The 16,651-nt window shown below is 45.6% G+C and overlaps 1 protein-coding gene across 1 annotated transcript in view; it reads left to right on the top strand.

Annotated features, from left to right (window-relative positions):
- The first annotated feature begins 1,198 nt into the window (after positions 1-1,198).
- The window catches only part of MMEL1 (membrane metalloendopeptidase like 1), a 742,661-nt gene continuing 727,208 nt past the window's right edge, over positions 1,199-16,651 (top strand). The window contains exon 1 of the mRNA XM_073561692.1: positions 1,199-1,403. The gene's annotated coding sequence lies outside the window, so the exon portion shown is untranslated. The remainder of the gene's footprint in view (positions 1,404-16,651) is intronic.

Genomic DNA, 16,651 nt, shown 5'->3' with positions numbered 1-16,651 from the left:
GGAGCACCAACTTCCTAATTATGAGAACATTGATTTCAGGAGGTCCTCCTGTAAGTCTGTTCAAAGGGTTATTGGGGTGCGTACAAATATGGGGCAGACCTTGCATTCACTGCATAGGCAAACAGTATGGGAGTACCAACTTCCTAATAATGGGAACATTGCTTTCAGGGGGCCCTCCTGTACGTCTGTTCAAGGGGTTATTGGTGTGCGTCCAAATTTTGGGCAGCCCTGCCATTCACTGTATGCACAATAACAGTATAGGAAACCCACTGTTTAGTAATGGGAACAAAACATAGTCGGGTAATGGCTCTCTAAGAATAGTGAGGGCTGACTGCTGGCCCTTTAAGAATAGTAAAGACTGCCTGATGGCCCTATAAAAATAGGCTTTGTGGCTTTCAGAATCCCTCTTTCATAAATGACACAGGATGTGTCTGATGATGTGTCACACACCACATGGCCAGATAAGGTTGTAAAATGTTAAAATGACATTTCGCAGTGAATGCATTTGTCTTGGTTGAAAACAATGCTAAAGTTGAAATACGCATCAAAGACGCTACGTGTGAACACAGCCCAAGTGGTAGAGGAACATTTTGGTCTGGGGTTATTTATTTTGCCTTATATACAAGTCATTACCATGGAATGGATGTTCCTTAACATATTTCCCAGGAAAATCCATTTTGATTTCGTTTTTGTATGTTTTATTGTGAGTCTGTAGAAGTGGCATAAGACTCTGACCACATTGTTGACAGCAGTGACCAGGGAGTCAGAAATGCTTCCAAGGGTCTTCCACATGCTGTTCCCATGACATTTGAGCACTGTTCCCATTGATTTCCGCTATTTCTAGTCCCTCTAAAGACCGCTGGGGGTGCCGCGGCAAAAATGCTTGAGCTTCCCATAGACTTACATTGGGCTCATTGCTTGAGTATTCCAATTTGCTCAACCCGAGCACCCGAACATTTTAGTGCTCGCCCATCACTATTAATAATCCATAGAGCAGATCCTGCCGTGTTTGTAGCAGCAGAGCTGCTGTGCGTCTGATACAGCATAGGTACTGTATGTAACGGCAGGCAACTAAGAGGGCTGTATTGGATCAGCGGGAGTTAATGTAACGATAACCTTGGTGGTGTATTACCAGTGCTGACAATTCATTGGGTAATCTCAGACACCTGAGTGCGATGAGATTGCAAGACCAAGAGCGCACAAGAAAATGTAGAGAGTGAAAAGGAAGGTTTATAGTCTGAGCACTTTGTGGAAAAGCATCTTGCTGGGTAAAGCAATTTCTCATAAGCTGCTGTACACATCAGCCATTGGTTCCAGCAGAGCATGTAAATATCACAGGTGAATTTTTGTACCTCGGCTCAGTACTTGCCAGCGACTGCAGAGAAATTCTTCATATTATACAGGTGAGAGCACATTATATGGTACAGGGAATAATTAGAAAATGATGCTGAGATTGTAAATTCATGAGGTCTTAGGGTATTTTTATTTTTCATTTCATTTAATAATTTATGTAAATGGAAAGATTTTAGGTTATTTGTCCTTTTTATTTCATTTATTAATTTATGTATATAATTTTCATTTATTTTCATTTTTTGTTATTATAAAAAAAAACATTTCAGCGTTTTAGTTTTAATATTAAAATGAAATCAATTTGTATATATTTTAAATTTAAATATTTTAATTCATATTTTTAATTATTGTTACTTTTACTGTTCTGAATGCCAAAAAATGCTTCGTATTTGTCACCGTCTTTACGGCCCTTTTTAAGTTTTCATGATCTTTAACTTTGCAGCTGGGTTATTCTGACGTTTTAAAGCAGTAAAATAATGCGCAGATGTTACAATGGATTAATGAGTTCCTATTAAAAATGGATGTATTCAACCATTTGATTACATTTTAAAACACATCTCTATTAGTAGTTGCAGTCAGACAAGAATATTGTGGCAAACTAGCTTTTATCAAAATTACACACATTTTTATTAATAGTGCACATATTAATTTTCTGCTTAACGCATATATTTTCGACAGACATCTTATTCTATGTAGCTACAGTCTATGCAGATATATCGGAACGTGAATATTTGTGCTAGGATCAATCTCTCCTTTGGCAATGATCAAGCAAGGTTTATTTTTTATCTGTGGTTTGTCTGGCATTTTATGTTAATGTGACCGGAAAATATTTTTTTTACAATATGGTAGCTAAAAAAGGCAGCCGGAAAAAAAAAATCACAAATGGATTGATAATAACATTTTTCTACTTTTCTGGGGCTTAAAGTGTCTTTTAATTGTTTGTCTCATGAATCAATAAAACATGTGACAATAAAAAACTTTGGGATTTATTGTATCAGAGAAATGTGCTTCTTTCTCCTCCTGGACTGATCATTAATTTTCAAAATACTCAATTCACAGGTAAAATTTGTATTCAGTGAAGACAGATTGTAATATTACTGATATAGGAGATGCAAATAAGAGTCTATGTAGGCAGAAGTGGGGGAGAGGGAGTAGCTTTGCCTCTAGCTCCTCCCTCCTCCTCCCTATAGAAAAAACTTAAAGAAACACTCCTCCCATAAAAGTTTTTATGCTTACTATTGCTCATTTTGTCTTTCTACTCAGTTAATTCTTCTCTTTTCTCTGCTCTCTGTAGAAACAGGAAGTCTCTTGTCCCTGTGTCTTTCATTCCCCTCTTCACCTCTTGACCAAACTGCTTCCTTTTACCCCTATCAAGGACTTTCGCATTGATGGCTCATAATAATAATCTTTATTTTTAGATAGCGCTACCATATTCCGCAGCGCTTTACAGTTTGCACACATTATCATCACTGTCCCCGATGGGGCTCACAATCTAAATTCCCTATCAGTATGTCTTTGGAATGTGGGAGGAAACGCATGCAAACACGGGGAGAACATACAAACTCCTTGCAGATGTTGTCCTTGGTGGGATTCGAACCCAGGACCCCAGCGCTGCAGTGGTATCCACTGAGCCACCATGCTGCCCATGACTCATGACTTGTGCAGAGAAAATTGACCTCCTGTTTCTACATAGAGCTTAAAATGATTCAGCTAGTCAGATTTAAATCACATGATGTCATAGACCTAATGGAAAAGATAAGAATTAACTGGGTAGAAAGGCAAAATGAGCAATTGTAAGTGCACAGTGCTATATAATATGAATACAATATGTTAATAGGATAATAATTTTAATGGCAGTGCTTCTATAATGAGCCTCAACTGTCACCTCTTATCTCTTTAATGGGACAATCTGATTTCACTGAAGCCAGATATTCCCGAGAATTGAAAATTTTGAAAATAAATCATTAGTGCAGAAGGAGGAAGAAGCACATTTCACTGATAAGATATATCAAAAAGTATCTTATTTTCACATATATTATTGATTTATGAAATAAATATAAAAATGACGACTACTCTTAAAGACAACCTGTCACTTTGTACGTGCAGTCCTTGGGGTATGAGTCCAGTGGGCAGGCCTACAAGTGACTGACAGTTGTCCTTAAATGCCCTGTCATACAGGAAAGGCTGTCAATCACTTGTAGGGCCGCCCACTTGACTCGTATACTATAAACACCAGAGATTTCAATGAATAAAAATCAAGTTTTGCTAAAACCTATCCCATGAACATATGTATCAAACTCATTGGCTCTTCCTGCTCTATAACATCCTGCCTGCAGATCACATACCATTTTAACAGCAGGTTCCTTTTAATGCAAACAGGATGGTTACCGTGGCCTGAAAAATGTAGTATAATTTATGACAGCCCATAAGTATCATATATTTTAATTTATGGAGCACGGAGAGCTAGAGATGCGCCAAATTTATTAAAAGGTTTGTAAATTAGTCACTAAATTCCATTGCCCTTTAGGTTAAGATTGGCATGAAAAACATGGTTCTTTATAAATTCCATTCTCTGTTGTATTGTTTTTGTACTCGTTAGTTTTTAGAATGTTATTTTCTCCATTAAAATATTGTGTGACCGGATTTCAAGCAGCGGTTTGGTTCTGCACGGTTCTGGAGCCCCATTGCTCCCATGCCCTTTGACAGCTGCAGAATGGGTGATGCACAGCACCCCTGACAAAATCTATAGCTTTAATCCTAATCCTTCATATTTAAATAGGAATGACAGAATTCTCCACAAACGAATATAAAATTGGAATAATTAAGTGGAAAAGTAGTGGTTGGAATCAAATGAAAATGAGAAAACACAATCTATCTCTTCTTCAGAAATTCGTAATACATTTTAATACAATCTAAATAAGGCAAGCCTATTATTAGATTAAGGTTTTATGCCATTAATCTGCCATGAAATAGGATGAATGTGGAAGGTGTGATTATGTAATTCACACGACTATTATTTTTCTGTGGGTGTGATCACTGAGATGGCAAGAAAGGACAAGGTCACATATCACAGATTTCTAAATTGTGTAGAATACGTAGTATAAGGGAAAATAAAGAAATGGTATAAATATAGAAAATACCCTCATGGTCATAGGTATAAGCGAAACCCAACTGAAGAAGTGCCCTAAAAATTTTCAAAATAATAAAAAATTCATTCCTATGTAAAACGACTTGCCAGAGCAAAGGGTTCATGTCATGGGGGGCAAAACATCTGAGGGGGCCCCTAACTGGTAGCCCTGATTACAACTATGGTGGTGCACTGATATTACTGCCATATGGTGACATACAGTATAGTGGTAGATGGCAGTCCTGCAGACCATAATAGTTACATATAATGACTTACAGCTGATGTTCTTTCTGATGGAGTCATTCTCTTTTCCAGTCTTTTCCATTTGGCCCGGACCAACATGACAACTTCTCCATCCAGGATTCGTCTACAGAGATTACAACAAATAAGCATTTGATTTTTCACATTTCCAGCACTGTCCCCATTTATTCCAATCCTCATACTACTGATACCCTAATACGGAGCCACTGCTGCCGTATGTGTCCCTATTACTGCACCTGCTGTTTGACGCAATAACAGCACTCCTAATAGTGTCCCACATAATAATGCCCACCACTGTCCCCCCCACATAATAATACCCATCACTGTGCCCCTTAGGTAGTTATAATGCCTGTCAGACTAAAAGAATGGAGCATAGTTATCATTTCTGTACTGCAAGCTAAATTGGATGTCACATACCAAACCTAAGACAGCCACGGACTCTACAGAAAGCATCAGAAAGTGTTTGCATGACTCACATGTCCAGCTACGGGTGATTGTTTAATCTCACATAACCCCCAGTGACATAAAAAAATCACAGAGCAACATAGCCAATGTGTAATGCCACCACACATGCCCAACTTAATATGAGGGCTTTCTCAATTCCCAACTCAGTATGAGGTCTCTCACAGTCCTCTATAGCCCCTTACACTGTGTTATGGATTTCACCATTCCATCTCTCAGTATAATGCTCCCACCAGCAATCCACTCACTTTAATGCTCCACTACTCCCCTACTCCTTACTTAGTATTATAAACCTCACCAGTCCCACACCCAGTAAAATTGGCCCCCTTCAGCCCCTCATTCAGTATGATGGCCACCTCAATTACTGACATTAAAAAAATAAAAAAAAAAACACTATTCACCTCGACGTGTTCCCCCAGCGTGCTGCTTTGGTCAGTGCAGTGTGTGAACTGAGGATTCAGCACAGCAGGTCAGATATTGTGGCATCATCGTGCCTGCCGTGCACATATTCTCAGATTCACTGGTGCAGGCTGAATGGTGGATCACGAAGCCCACAGTTCTCTGATCCACCATTTTACTTAACGGTATCCATGTCCTGGGATGCAGATACCACTGAAGTTGTGATGATAGTGGGAGGAGATTGGGCCTGGTGCTAAATGGCACTGGTCCCACCAACTCGCGAGCCCCGTAGCACACCTGCTTGGGCTGCCGCTATGGTTGGTACGCCCCTGACAACTGCGCTCAAAAACTATTATGGTGCAGAGAAAGACGGCTGTAGCTGCTGGAATACAAGTCAATTTTCTTCAGCGATGAGTCCCACTTTTGTTTTAGACACATTAAAAGTGGGGATTGGTCTGGATTCCACATGGAAAGTGCCATGAAGAGGCCTTCACAAGGGAATGTCATACTGATCCTTTTTCCAGGATTATGCTGTAGGGAGGCATAATGTATCATGTTTAGTTCTTTTTAATCTTCACTCAAAGTGCACAAACAGCATGGCAATACATTGATTTGGTCGTGGAACCAGTAATGTTGCTATTTCTCCAAAATGTCCGTGGAACCATTTTTCAACATGACAACATGAGGCTGCTTGTTGCTCATGATACTGTGAGCAGGCCTGTGTGGCCTACATATGCGACTATTGCCTGCAGTGTCTTCAGACTTGTACATCAAGCAGGTCTGAGACTTCATTGTCAGCAACAGCAAAGGGAGCTGCCAGCATTGGATCTTGATGACACATCCTGTGAATGTATAATTTTCTATTTTATCGAGACCAAGTGTAGGGAATGAGAAAGGGGTGTCCTTGTAGTGGATAACCTCTTTAAGGTTTATATACAATAGTTGAAATCTGATGTAACAGAGTGTGTGAGTTTGTTGCTTGTCAGCTTGTTCTGACATTATGAACTATAGCTTTACCTGGTAATGTAAGTAAAAATCTTTTTTAAAGGGAAAGTGTCAGCAGGATTTTGCTTGATCATGTGAGAGCAGCATAATGTTAGAAAAGAGACTCTGATTCCAGTAATGTGTCAATTTACTGGGTACAGCAGTTGTAATACAGTCAGAGTTTCTAGATATAGCATGTAGCAGAGCTCAGAAAGCTGACCCGCCCATATCACAGTGGTGGGGGCGTGGTCGGACAAGGATGCACGCGAGTTGTAGTCCAGGCAGTGATAATCTCCTGATAAAACACTATATTGAAACAGCAAACTGTCTGATAAGTGACACCTCACTGAAACCAGCCTCTACATTTTTCTGTCCTCAAATTACAAAGCAAAATTCTGCTGACAGACTCCCTTCAAATGTGCAGGAAAGTACATTTGTAAATCTGCTACATCTTTATATTAGCCACATTTGTGCATATGAATATCAAGTATATTTTTATAGTTGTATAATGAGCATAATTCTCAAGATGTGCATGTTATTTGCACATCATAGTTGCAATATACTGTAGAAGGTACAACTTATTAACCACTTCTGCATCAGTTAGTAAGAGCTTAAAGAAAGACCAAAGGCACATTTCACTGGTCATAGTGTAAAGGTCAGCCAGGGCGTTAACACACCCTGGCCTCCCTTCACAAGTATACACTGTCCATCATTCGGCGTACCAGTAGCTCCAGCACCTTCAGGGTCCCCTCCACGAGGCGGGAAGCTTCCTCTCTCTGGTTGTACACAAAATGAGCCACAGTCCATTTCAACTTGCCAATAAACAACTTTACTGAACTTCTTCTTACACAGCACATCCATATTTGCCACAGCATCAACATTAGATGCATGTAAATGAAACTCTTCCTCTTTCGCTTTCCATCACTCTCTGTCACTAGCACGTTCCCGGGATGGACCGTATCTTTCAGTTCCTAAGCGTTTTCCCTGTTCAGACTTAGTTCGTTCGGGAGTTCCTGCAGCCATTTTGCCCTGGCTCTGAGGGCATCAGCCCACTCAATAAGCTGCCACATGATGAGCGACCTGCCTGCAATGCTGTGACTACACCGTGAGTTACAATTTCTTCTACTGCTGCGCTGCTACCCTTGCTGCTGCTAAGGCCCACGATCATTGGATGGCTGGGTTCCACACTTGCAATGTTGTGTGGTACGGTGGCACCCGGGCTAAATAGCCCACCCGAGCTAATGGGCACCCTGGCCCCGACTGACTCTACTAGGAAGAGTGTTTCCTGCCTTATCCCACCATAGCCCCTTTTATGTTCAACTATGCGTAATACTAAATGCTATAACTATGATGTCCCCATCTAGTGACAAACAGGGGGTACTGCACTTTCCCTATAAGATAACAGTAAACATAATACAGTAGCAGCAAAAGTACTTTACATATGTAAACCACAATTATACAAAGCAGGATGTAATTAAAAATGGTTAAAGGGAGATACTTGTTGTGAATTCCCTTGCTCAAAGTTCGGAGCCGAAGCTCCCTCTGCTACCTCTGGTGGTTACTGAGAGTAGTGGAGCTAGCCAGGTGGATGGAAGTTCTCCACCTGACGACAATAATTGGGAACCTGGGATTACTGGCTGGCAGCATATTATTGAGCTGGCTGCTCTTGGAGGTTGCTGGTGATTTCTGTCAGGAACACCGCACTGCACTTGCTCACTGAGCCAGTGCCTGTGTCCTGAGTACAAAAGCAGTGCTCAAAGATACCTGTGGAGCAGGGCAGCAGCAGTTATGATGCATGCTTCAGACTATCAGGACCTGAAGCACGTGACGGCTGGGGGCGTGGCCTAAGCTCCACAGAGCTAGGAGCTGCAGGGAAGCTCCTAGAAAGGTAACTACAGGACAATGTTACCAAGGGGCATAGACAGAGACAGAAACCAGATCAAGCCTGGTCAAAGCACGAGATAGCAATACAGTACCAAAGGATTAGACAGAATGGATAGTCAGGACGTAGCAATATATCAGAAAACCAAAACGGGCAATTTACGGTACAATAGGGACAAACTGTAACGGAGTAACGATAGCCAAGCCAGGAGGTCAGAACCAGAAAAGACAATAGTACCAAAATGAGAGACGGAGTACAGAGTGAGGGAACAGACCGGGTCATACATAGGAAGCAAACAAGCAACGCAGAATACATGCACACCAGGGGTCAGACACACCAGAACAACAGCATAGCTGACAGAGAACCCTGGTAAAGAGTGAGTATAAATACCCCTCCCAGAACCAGAAAGAGGCCACGATACCCCTCCCAGAACCAGAAAGAGGCCACGAAGTCTTTACCCTGTGAGTGCAGGGCAAGAACCCTGTTCAAACCATGACAGTACCCCCCTCTTAATTGGGGTCCACTGGACCCCCATGCTTGTCTGGGTATCTGGCGTGGAAAGCCCGCACCAGACGATCGGCATGCACCGAACTGGCCGGAACCCATGACCGATCCTCCAGAGAGTACCCCTTCCAGTGTATCAGATACTGGAGTTTCCGGCGCACCCACCGGGAGTCGACAATGCGCCTTACTTAATACTCCAGCTGCCCCTCTACCAGCACTGGTGGAGCATTTGATGAGGGATCCTCTCTCACCGTCCCCACAGGCTTTAACAAGGACCTGTGGAAGACATCAGAAATTTTAAAGGAGGTGGCAGCTGCAGTCGGTAGGCTACTGGGTTAACAACCTCCACAACTTTGTATGGGCCAATAAACGGGGCCCAGCTTTATAGATGGTATCTTAAGCTTGATATTGCAGGTGGATAGCCACACCTTCTCCCCTACTGCAAATGCTGGACCTGGCCCCCTCCTCCTGTCAGCAAACCGCTTATATGTTTCCTGGGCCTTGGAAATATTCCTCTGAACCTCCCTCCAAAGAATTCTAAGATGTTGTGTTGCACCCTCAGCTCCAGGACAACCTGAATCCATGCGGGAAAACTCTCCAAAATGTGGGTTAAACCCATAGTTGATCTGAAAGGGAGACTTTCCAGTAGATTGACTCACATGACCGATGAATGCAAACTCTGCCATGGGCAATAAATCACACCAGTCCTCCTGCATGGAAGAGGCCAAGCATCTCAGAATCTGCTCCAACGATTGGTTCATGCGCTCTGTCTGTCCATTAGACTCTGGGTGGTAGGCAGAGGAGAAGGACAACAAAATCCCCAGCTTTTTGCAAAAAGCCCTCCAGAACCTGGCTACAAACTGTACCCCTCTGTCTGACACCACATTCATAGGCACTCCATGCCACCGAATTATATGCTGCATAAATAAGCAGGCCAGGGTTTCAGCAGATGGTAACGCGGGGAGAGGTACAAAGTGGGCTTGTTTTGAAAACCTATCCACCACCACCCATATCACCGAGTTTCCCCAGGAAGGAGAAAGATTTGTGATAAAATCCATGGACAAATGTGTCCTCGCAATTGCCCCCCAGGTAGCTGCAATCCCAGGGTGAGCACTCAACATAGAATCGTGAAATTCCTGCACAAGTCCGAGACGGAAACGTTCCTGTACAAACAATTTACCCGGGGGTTTACCACCCGGAGCCTGAGCCTGGGCCTCCAAAATCTCTCTCTGTAACTCAGATGAGATTTCGGCCACCACTACTCCTGGCTGAAGAATGGAGGAGGGAGGTTCTGGAGGGGACACTGAATCAAAGCTTCGGGATAAGGCATCAGCCTTGATGTTTTTAGATCCCGGGCGGAATGTGATGGTAAACTGAAATCGAGAAAAAAAAAGCGCCCACCGAGCCTGTCTGGGGGTCAATCTCTTGGCAGACTCGATATAGGCCAAATTTTTGTGATCAGTGATGACTGTAATGGGATAAATAGCCCCCTCCAGAAAATGCCTCCATTCTTCAAAAGCCAACTTTACCGCCAACCACTCTCTATTGCCGACATCGTAATTTCTCTCGGCAGAGGAAAATTTTTTAGAGAAGAAGGCGCAAGGCCTCAGATTAGTAAGGGCAGGAGGGCCCTGAGACAAAACTGCCCCCACCCCTACTTCTGAGGCGTCAACCTCCACAATAAAAGGTCTAGACGGGTTGGGTTGTACCAATACAGGGGCTGAAGAAAAGCACTTTTTTAATGTCATGAAAGAATTTTTTGCATCTACAGACCAATTTTTTTACATCAGCTCCCTTGAGAGTGAGATCCGTTAGAGGCTTTACCACCTGCGAGAAGCCCTTAATAAATTTCCTATAAAAGTTAGCAAAGCCTAAAAATCGCTACAACTCTTTCAAGTCATGAGGCACCCAATCTGTAGCAGCCTAGACCTTCTTAGGATGAGGCACCCAATCTGTAGCAGCCTAGACCTTCTTAGGATCCATGCGGAACCCCTCCCCTGACACAATTAACCCCAGAAAGGATACTTCTTGCATGAAAAATGAGCATTTTTCCAACTCGGCATACAAATGATTCTCCCTCAGTCTCAGGAGAACCATCCACAAATGGTGCAAGTGAGAGTTACTGTCCACCGAGTACACCAGAATGTCATTCAATAGATAACCACAAACTGACCAATTAAATCAGAGAAAATTACATTAATAAAATTCTGAAAACAGCAGGAGCGTTGGTGAGACCAAAGGGCATAACCAAGTTTTCGAACAGCCCTTCAGTCATCTGGAATACTGTTTTCCATTCGTCCCCTACCCGGACTCTTATAAGGTTGTATGCCCCACGTAAATCCAGTTTAGAGAACCACTTGGCCCCGGTGAGTTGGTTACATAGATCAGGAATTAGGGGGAGAGGGTATGTATTTTTCAAAGTAATTTTGTTTAATTCCTGAAAGTCGAGGCACGGCCGCAAACCACCATCTTTTTTCTTAGCAAAAAAGAAGCCCGCCACCACAGGTCAAACAGAAGGCCTAATATGCCCTTTGCAGAGACTCTCAGTAATATACTCCTTCATGGCTAGATGTTCGGGCCCGGACAAATTGAACAGGCGAGCCTTGGGTAACTTGGCTCCAGGGACTAGATGGCACAATCAAAGGGTCTATGTGGTGGTAGCGCCTCAGCTTCATTTTCAGAAAATATATCTTCAAAATCTTTCAGGTACTCCGGAATACCTTCCAGATCGACAGACAACACTGACACAGATTTTACTGGGGTGACAAGAGTTGTCAAGTTACAACATAGACCATTAGCCATACAACCCCACTAAATGATCTCCCCCATGACCCAGTCAATAGTAGGATTGTGACGTTGAAGCCAAGGCATATCCAGTACCAGTCCAGCCAGCAGATTATTTAGAACAAAACACCTTAATTTTTCCACGTGAGTGGAACACACTTTCAGTGAAAAGGTAACAGTCATGAAACAAATTCCCTCCTGGGTGATAGGAGAAGAATCAATTGCCACAATTTTAACAGGATCTTTTAACCTGACTGTCCCTATCTTATGAAAAGTTACAACTTTGGCATCGATCAGATTAATAGAAGAACCACAGGCAACAAAGGCGGTAGTCCCAACCGGACCGCCTGTAAGCTCTAGTTCCACCGGAAGCAGAATTTTAGTAAGTGAGGAAAAGGGTACCTGGGAGTCTGGGCAACCTACTCGATTGTTACCCAGACTCAGTCATTTTTCTGACGGCTTCACTGAAGAAGGGCAAGAAGGACAGTTCCTTCTCCAATGTCAAGCGGATCCACAGTAAAAGCACAATTTGTGGTTTGTACGGTGTGTCCTCTCTTTTTCCTGCAATGCCGTGGCACCAACCTCCATGGGCTCAGGACTAGATGCAGTCTCTCAGATTGGAGAATAAAGGGGTCTCCTGCAGCATTACCCCTCTTGCCCGCAGCCTACGGTCCATGCGGACAGCCTGGATCATAGCATCCTCCAAAGAATCCGGTGGAGGATGAAGGGCTAGGGCATCTTTCAAGCATTCGGACAGGCCTCTACAGAACAAACCCCGGAGGGCAGCATCATCCCAGGAGACCTCCGCTGCCCAGCATCTGAACTCAGAGCAGAACCATTCAGCAGAGTGCCTCCCCTGTGTCACACTCATCAACATATCCTCTGCCAGACGCACTCTATCAGGCTCATCATAAATGTGCCCCAGAGCCTCAAAGAACAAGTTCACAGACATACGTTCCAGAGCAGAGGAAGAGAGAGAGAAAGCCCATGCCTGTGGAGCCCCCCGATGTAGGGAAATGACGACCCCCACCCTCTGGAACTCATCCCCGGAGGAGCGGGCCTCAGAGAAAAAAAAAGCTTGCATCCTTCTCTGAACTACCTGAACTCCCTTTTATCCCCTGAGAAAGGGTCTGGCAATTTGACCGGAGATTCGGGGGATGCCAATGACACATCTCTATCCTCAGCACTAGGAGCCCCTGTAGCGACAGCCCCCTGCACAGTATCCACCAACTGTTGCTGGGTATGGGCCATCGTGCGCTGTTCCACATTAAGTTTGTGGAACATTTGGGTCAGGTGCTTGACCTGATCAGCCAAAGCTTGTATGGGATCCATGAGGATAACACACTTTTCTTTTTTTTTTCTTTTCAGAGGAAAAAAAAACTGAAATGGTCAGCTATAATGTCATGAACACCGCACTGCACTTGCTCACTGAGCCAGTGCGCGTGTCCTGAGTACAAAAACAGTGCACAAAGATACCTGTGGAGCAGGGCAGCAGCGGTTACGATGCGTGCTTCAGGCTATCAGGACCTGAAGCACGTGACTGCTGGGGGTGTGGCCAAAGCTCCACAGAGCTAGGAGCTGCAGGGAAGCTCCTAGAAAGGTAACTACAGGACAATGTTACCAAGGGGCATAGACAGAGACAGAAACCAGATCAAGCCTGGTCAAAGCACGAGATAGCAATACAGTACCAAAGGGTTAGATAGAATGGATAGTCAGGATGTAACAATAGATCAGAAAACCAGAACGGGCAATAGACGGTACAATAGGGACAAACTGTAATGGAGTAACGATAGCCAAGCCAGTAGGTCAGAACCAGAAAAGACAATAGTACCAAAATGAGAAACGGAGTACAGAGTGAGGGAACAGACCGGGTCATACACGGGAAGGAAACAAGCAACGCAGAATACACGCACACCAGGGGTCAGACACACCAGAACAACAGTATAGCTGACAGAGAACCCTGGTAAAGAGTGAGTATAAATACCCCTCCCAGATCCACAAACACTTAACCCTGTGAGTGCAGGGCAAGAACCATGCTCAAACCATGACAATTTCCTCTGTGTGCATTTGGAGTTCTTTTGTCCCCTGCCTGATCTGCATGGTCCAGCTAAGTGATTCTTTTTGATTCTTTTGCTAATCCTTTGCATCTAATCAGGTTGTGTCTTATTTTTCTTTCTGTTTTGCTGCTAGGGTTCAGCGTGCTCCCTGCTGGGGGCAGCACTGGGCCCTGCTTCATATGTTGCAGCTTGTTCAGTCACCAGTTATGTTAGTATCTTTTTGCTTGCTGCCAGTTTATACCAGAGTGCTGATCTAGCGGGGGTGAGGTCGTGTGACCTCAGGTTCTTTGTATATCAGAAGTGTTGGACTTTTTCAGGGTTTTGTGCATGATTGCTGTCACGCCGTGCTCACCTGGGGGCGGGACCTCGGTCCCGACGTCATCTCTTCCGGAGCTGCGGTCACTCCGGGGGTCCCGTAGGGTGCGCACGCGCAGCTCTCGTCCCCGGGCCTCCTCCTACATGTCACGTTTGCGCTTGCGCGCTCCTGTCAGTGCTGTATAGGGCTCGGTCCTCTCTATGGTAATGGAGGACCTGACCCGGAACCTGTAGTGGTCATGTGCTTTCTGGCTAGGTCCTGACCCGGAACCAGTAGTAGTCATGTGCTATATCAGACGACCTCCCCCTAGGGGAGGTGCCTGATTATTGTTGTGCTCCTGGCTTGGTCTGCCGTGTCCCTGCCTGGCTGTGCGCTGTACTCAGGTCCTCTGCCTTGCACTCTGTTGTGCCTCTTGGCACATGCTCTGAATCTGCACTCTGCTTTGTACTTGGTTGTGCCTCCTGGCACACGCTCTGACCCTGTGTTCTGTCTCGTACTCGGTTGTGCCTCCTGGCACATGCTCTGACACTGTACTCTGTCTCATACTCGGTTGTGCCTCCTGGCACATGCTCTTACCCTGTACTCTGTCTTATACTCAGTCGTGCCTCCTGGCACACACTCTGATTCCGTGCTCTGTCTTATACTCAGTTGTGCCTCCGGGCACACACTCTGATCCTGTACTCAGTCTCTTACTCTGTTACACCTCCTGGCACACCTGCTGCCTGACTCAGTGCTCTGACGTGCTCCTTGCACGCTTCCTGCTTCACTCACACCCGGACGAACGAAGTCTCTGTATACCACGTGTTCCCGTGTCCACACTTTACACGTTCCTGCAGACACTCTCACCCACTCGTGTCTCCTGTGAGCCGGCCGCCTGGTGCCAGCAGTCGTGGTGCCTCACCCCCTGGGGCTTGCCCCTGACACTCCCTGTATAGGGGGTGGTCTTCACTAGGTCAGCTCGCCCTGGGAGGGTTGGTGTCACGACCCAGAGGGTCCACTCCAGGAGTCGTCACAGTATAATCAGGCCATGGACCCCGCTGGTGCCCCCACCTCCATCCAAAAGGAACTGGTGTTCCTACGGGAGAGTCAGACCAGGATTATGGTCTTTTTGAAATCCATGGAGTCTCGTTTGTCGGCCATACAATCCGTTTCTGCCCAGTCCTCGGCCCTGCACCCGATACCGCGCCTCGGCAAGCCACCCCGATATAGCGGGGACCCTAAGTTTTGTCGAGGATTTCTGAACCAATGCCGGTTACATTTTGAGCTTTTGCCGCAGCACTATCCCACTGAGCGCGCCCAAATTGCCTTTATTGTTTCACACTTAGAGGGGGAGGCATTAGCATGGGTGAACCCCCTCTGGGAGCGCAATGACCCACTCGTCTCTCGGCTTTCCACCTTTTTGGACACCTTCCGCAAGGTGTTCGACGAGCCGGGTCGGCTGGCCTCTATCACCGAGTCCCTCTTTAACCTCCATCAGGGTACGCTACCGGTAGGACAGTATGCCATCCGTTTTCGTACCTTGGCCTCCGAACTTGGTAGGAACAACGAGGCTCTCGTAGGGATCTTTTGGCGTGGCCTGTCCAGTCGGATCAAAGACGTACTGGCAGGTCGGGATACTCCCACCTCTTTAGAGGATCTGATCTCACTGGCGACACGCATCGACCTGCGGTTTCAGGAACGTGCCCGTGAATTAGCCAGAGAGAGGAGCTCCTCTCCCCTCCTCCGTTCCTGCTCCAAGAAGCCGGGAAACTTCTCCGCCTAGGGTTGATAGGAGAGGCCTCCCTAGGTGTACGTGATTCCTCTCCTCCCCTGCTCGTGTCCGTATTATTGAATCTCGGTGCCAAGCGTTATTCTGAGGAGGCTTTCCTGGATTCTGGCGCGGAGGGGAATTTTATCACACTCGAGGCGGTTAAAAAATACCGGATTCCTGTCAGATCCCTGGAGACTCCTCGGTCGATTGTTTCGGTCAATGGTACGTCCGTGCTGGAGTCCATTACCCAGGCCACCGAAGAGATCGAGCTGCAGATCGGAGCCCTGCACCTGGAGAAGATCTCTTTCCTCGTCTTGTCCACCATGTCTCACGCACTTCTTCTAGGCCTCCCTTGGCTACGGACTCATGAGCCAACCCTGGACTGGCGGTCGGGCGAGATACTCCGGTGGGGACCGTTCTGTCAGGAGAAGTGCCTGTTGCCCGTCCGTCTGATGAACTTTGCCGGTCCATCCCCGGCACCTACAGGTCTGCCGTCGGCTTACTGGTCCTTTGCAGATGTTTTCGACAAGAAGGAGGCCGAGACTCTGCCCCCCCATCGGCCATATGACTGTCCGATTGACCTCATTCCTGGTTCTACGCCACCCAGGGGTAGGATATACCCGCTATCCCCTGCTGAGACCCAAGCTATGTCTGACTATATCCAGGAGAACCTTGCTAGAGGTTTCATCTGTAAGTCCTCCTCGCCCGCGGGAGCGGGATTTTTCTTTGTAAAAAAGAAGGACGGCTCCCTCCGTCCTTGCATAGACTACCGAGG

This window comes from Dendrobates tinctorius, unplaced genomic scaffold, assembly GCF_039654945.1.
Source record: "Dendrobates tinctorius isolate UK_male_01 unplaced genomic scaffold, ASM3965494v1 ptg000326l, whole genome shotgun sequence".
Taxonomy (NCBI): Eukaryota; Metazoa; Chordata; class Amphibia; order Anura; family Dendrobatidae; genus Dendrobates; species Dendrobates tinctorius.
This window is presented reverse-complemented; position numbering and strand designations above follow the sequence as displayed.